Below are 5478 nucleotides of genomic sequence, written 5' to 3'. Positions count from 1 at the left end.
CTCATCAACACTATCTCCCACCACATTTATTTACAATCCTCACTCCTATAAGTTGCACCCCACGGACTGCTTAGTTATGAAGGAGGCCTTGTAATTTCACAGCCAACTAGTATTTATGTTTGTGGTCTTTCCTTACGTTCCCTTTCCACCCTTTTCCAAAATTTTATCCCCACTCTACTGCAAATTTCACACCACTAGAATGTGAACCTCATGAGACCAGGAAATGCTTCTGTCTGGTGCCCAGTTGTCTGGTCAGTTAACCAATGGCCTAACCATTACTGTAAGGACATTTTATGGCTGGTTAAAAAAACAGAAGGCTGGTTTATTAAATCATCAGCACGTTGATTGCATCCATGGCTGATTACATCTGCATTTGGCTAGGGAAAGTGTCTTATGCAATTATTGATCTTTAATCTAATCAGTTGAAGGCTTTAAAGGAGTCAGAAGAAAGAATCTCTCTCTCCACTTCAACCACCCAGCCGCTGCTGGGGAATTCATTGAAGACCTTCATCTGAGCTGTCAACTTGTGGCCTGCCCTATGGAATTTGGACTTGTGTATCCCCACTGTTGTGAGAGATACTTATATAAAATTTCATATTTATAGATATTGCCTGTTGGCTCTATTTTCCTAGAGAACCCTAACTAAAATGCCATCTTATGCCTGGCAGCTGACTACTGCCTTTTTTTGTTTCCTTTTTTTCATAGTTACTGAATCACCTATTTCTTAATGCTCAATATTAATGATACAGCCTGATTTAGACATAGGGTCATTTCCAAATATTTGCTTTTTGTAATTATGCACATAGCATTTATTTTGCCAAAAAGTTTCTACTCTATCCAATGATACCATATTTATATCTAAGACATTATTTTTAAAAAGTACATGGATGTTAAATGACAGTCTTGGCTTGGTTTTCCATCCAGAGCTCACTTTCAAAATGCTAACTTTTTGGTGTCACCTTTCATGAGGTACAGCCATAACTATGTACAGTCAACAAAAATTTATAGCATCTACCTAATAGACTGGGCAATAGGCTATGCTCAGGATGCTAGAGTGAGGAAGATACAGTCTACTCCCTCAGTGAGTTTCCAACTAACTTCTCTCCCTAAAACAGAATAGATTTTTCTGAAGAAGAAAGCTACTACTCAGAGACAGAAATAGGGAAGCCTGGAAGGAACAGATGTGTTACCATGTACAAGAAGGAAAACATAGGAAGCATGTCTCAGAATATAAAACACTGATTTTTTTTAACCTATCCTTCATTAGTTTATATCCACCAGAAGGATTTCCAGTTGTACCAAACTCTACCTCTGCCAGGAATTTCTGGGAATATGAACTTTCCTCTAATCATTACTGAAAATGGAAAAATTCTGTTTGGAGAAAGCCTGATTAATTTCAGCATCGAATCATGATTTTAGTCAAATGCATTATTATTACTGTATATTCAAGAACTTTTTATTGAAAGTCCAGTCGTTTCTTTAAGTGAGCTTGATTTGCTCAGAGTGCATATATCATAAGCTTCTTGTAAAAGTAGAGGTCAGGGATTTATTTGTCTTGTCCCCAGCATCTAGCACAGCGTGCAGCCCACAGCAATACCTAAATAAGGGAATGTTCATAAAAGGAGATGGGCTTTTTTGGGCCCAAATGTGGACCAAGGATATGCTCATTGAAATTTTAAAAAAAATTTTATTTTAACAATGTACAAGCACATACATTCTTAACAAACGTTCCATACATGGTGTACAATCAATGGCTCATGATATCATCACATAGTTGTATATTCATCACCATGGTCATTTTTTAGAACATTTGCATCACTCCAGAAAAAGACATGAAAAGAAACAAGAAAAAACTCATATATGCCATACCCCCTTACCCCTCCTTCTCATTGACCACTAGTATTTCCATCTATCCAATATATATAATTTTAAATTTTAACACTTATTCTCCCATTATTTATTTATTTTTAATCCATGTGTTTTACTCATCTGTCCATACCCCAGATAAAAGGAGCATCAGACACAAGATTTTCACCATCGCACAGTCACATTGTGAAAGCTATATCATTATACAATAATAAGAAACATGGCTACTGGAACACTGCTCTACAGTTTCAGGCACTTCCTTCTAGCCTAATATACCTTAATCTAAAAAGGTGATATCTATATAATGCGTAAGAATAACCTCCAGGATAATCTCTCGACTCTATTTGAAATCTCTCAGCCACTGACACTTTATTTTGTCTCATTTCTCTCTTTCCCCTTTCTGTTGAGAACATTTTCTCAATCCCTTGATGTTCAGTCCCAGCTCATTCTAGGATTTCTGTCCCATGTTGCCAGGAAGGTCCACACCCTGGGAGTCATGTCCCACATAGAGAGGGGGAGGGCAGTGAGTTTGCTTGCCATGTTGACTGAGAGAGAGAGAGGCCACATCTGAGCAACAAAAGAGGTTCTCTGGGAGTGACTCTTAGGCCTAATTTTAAGTAGGCTTAGTCTATCCTTTGCAGGGATAAGTTACATGTGAAAAATCCCCAAGATTGAGGGCTCAGCCTATTGATTTGATTGTCCCCATTGCTTGTGAGAATATCAGGAATTCTCCAAATGGGGAAGTTAACTTTCCCCCGTTTCTCACCATTCCCTCAAGGGACTTTGAAAATACTTTTTTACTCACTGTTCAAATCACTCTGGGATTAAAAAAAATATGGAACACTTCACAAATTTGTGTGTCATCCTTGTGCAGCAGCCATGCTAATCTTCTCTGTATTCCGATTTAAGTATATGTGTCACCGAAGCAAGCACTCATTGAGAATTTTAATGGATAGAGCCTCCAAGAATGTTGGTAGCAATTTATATTTTTTTCATAGAACAATAGTGTACATTTTCTCAAACCTATGACTAGTGTTCAATTTTGTTGAACCTAGCAAAGTATTTTATATTGTTGTTATTTGCATGCCATAGATTTAAGTGAGCTTGAACATAATTTCATATCCATATTGATCTGTATTTCAAATCCATATTGATTTTTCATCCTGTGACCTTCCTGTGTCCTTTGATCCTTTCCTTAATGGCATGTTTATCTTTTTACTTACTAATTTTGACATAGTATTTGCCAATATTTTTGTGAACTTAATGCATGTATTTTAGTTTTTGCTTCAGTACCCCAAAGATTACCAACATATAATGTGGTTCACTAGAATATGTATATACACACACACACATATATATACACACACACACACACACACAATGGAATATTATGCATCCATTAAAAATGATGACAGTTATCTTTTCATGAATATGGACACATGTTCATGATATACTATTGGGTTTACATGAAAATATGCTATAGTTTAGCTTGAGTTTTATGATCACATTTGTATGAAGTAGTATATACATATGGGTAAGTGCTTAAAGAGAAACACTTTTTTAGATACTTTTTTGTTTTCCAAAAAGGAATTCCAATCCTAATTTTAAGAAATATTGAATACTAACCTTTTGCTAGAGGTGTTTAAAGCACAATCAGGCATTAAAGGCTCCAAGGAGGTTTACAATGGAGAAACATGCTTAACTTTGTTTACCTACTTAGCAACTAAATTCTTCTCATTAAAAAAGTAATATATAATCTATGAAACCAGGGTTCTTTGGAGCATATCTAGCATGGAAAACCACCTGGCAGGACATTCACCAAAATAGTAGGAATGGTTACTTCAGGATATTGAGATTTAGAGAACTTTTAATTTATTTTAATATTTCCTCCACTGTTGAAACTTTTTAAACAATAATCATATATTATTTTTACAATTAGAATAAATAATATAACATTTTTCATTTTGAAAATAAGAGGAAAAGTTATTATGCAAACCAAGTATAGAGATTCTAAAAAAAATCATCAGTTTAACTGATTTCTTTTGAGAATATTAATGACATTTGTTTTGTAATCAAAGATAATAATAGCATCATCTGGAATTGTTTTTTTAGTCACACAGATGGATTTGAAATGATCTGACCTATTCATTTCTCAGGTGCTAGAGAGTATGCATTTGGGTCCTAACACACTCGCCTAGTGGTTCTCCAGCAAGAGATGCTGCCCCCACAAGGCAAAGAGAAAAAGGGAGATTCAGAGATGAGGAAGAATGCATTGACAGCTGGGAAGTTTGGGGTTATAGCAGAGCAGCTTCCTGCCCACCATTCTATGTTCAGCATCTGACCACCTCCCTAAGGAATGTGTTTGTGTAACCTCTCCACAGTAGTGCTGTTGTTTCAAGACAGGAGGAAAGGGGGGATATAAGCCAAGGAAAATTTGTCCTTGACTTTTTTCTCAAAACAAATGTATCTCACTTTTATTTGCATAAGCGTGTTTCCCTGGATTTGCTAAAGGACCTTAAAAACAGTTTTCAATAAACTTCAACTCAGAAAACAATCAGCCGAGCCCGAATAACCTTAGTTCTTAGGGGGAAAATCTTTTCATCAGCATTTATGAACAAAACCAAAGACACGAGCTAACAGGAGATTTGCTCATATGGCGGCACTTACGAGCACTGCTTTCTGGGCAAGCAGCAACTTGAAAAAAGCAATGTTGATTCTAGCAAAAAGTCTTTATTAAAAGTGTAGGCAAACTACAAATGGTATTCCTATCAGAGGGGCACTGCCAAGGGCCTCAAGGGCAAGGAAACCTTAGCAGGCTGGGCTCACAGTCCCGTGACTCGAGCTGAGTCAAAGCGGTATGTAGAAATCTTTCCAGGTTACTTAAAAAAAATTTATCTAACTGTCGGGGGGTGGAGGGGAGATGATTGGTTCGGGAAGAAGAAAATATTAAAGCTAAAGTTTAAAACAAAAATAAGCTTCCACTTAAGGAAAGTCTAATAAATCAAGAGTCTCTTAACCACAGGACAGAATTGTCAGCAGTAATCATGGTAAATTGCTCAGCATCCCTGGCACAACCAAAGGAGTTTTCAGTGGGTGCAATAGCTAATTTTCATCAGGATGACTGTGTGTGCCAGCTCATCCAAAGGAGACAAGCAGAGAACTGAGAAAATCTTGTTACTCAACATTCACTGACTTCTAACCCAGATAAAGGGACTGGAAATCAGGCAGAATTCATGTTCGTGTCTGTTATTTATGACAACACATATGTTCTTAAAGCCAAATACGTCTGTCTGCTTTTCTTTTCCATGAGAATGGGGAGGTAATTTTGGCAGGTGAAAATATCTCAAACCTCCCACAAGAAACCTCAGATTCCTCCAAGTGTTATTGAGGCTCTTGTCACTTTCCTGATTTGGATTGGGGAGCATGGGTTTTTCTTATCTCTATCCTTCTAAACATTTTTGAAGGGAATGATAATAAAGGGGAAAACGAACTTCATAAATCAAAGGACATTGTTACTTAAGTTGCTCTCCCCAACTCTAGGCAAAAATTATCTCATTCATTCAGAGCCATACTAGGCCTGTAATAGTTGTGTTTAAGGCATCAGTAAGATGT

The 5478-nt window shown here is 36.8% G+C and overlaps 1 non-coding gene across 1 annotated transcript; it reads right to left on the bottom strand.

Moving 5' to 3' along the window:
- Positions 1 to 2695: 2695 nt before the first annotated feature.
- On the bottom strand, positions 2696 to 2799 carry LOC143685355 (U6 spliceosomal RNA). Its single transcript, XR_013176600.1, has one exon. It is a non-coding gene; the product is annotated as a U6 spliceosomal RNA (small nuclear RNA).
- Between the last annotated feature and the right edge of the window lie 2679 nt (positions 2800 to 5478).

This window comes from Tamandua tetradactyla, chromosome 5 (assembly GCF_023851605.1).
Source record: "Tamandua tetradactyla isolate mTamTet1 chromosome 5, mTamTet1.pri, whole genome shotgun sequence".
NCBI lineage: Eukaryota > Metazoa > Chordata > Mammalia > Pilosa > Myrmecophagidae > Tamandua > Tamandua tetradactyla.
This window is presented reverse-complemented; position numbering and strand designations above follow the sequence as displayed.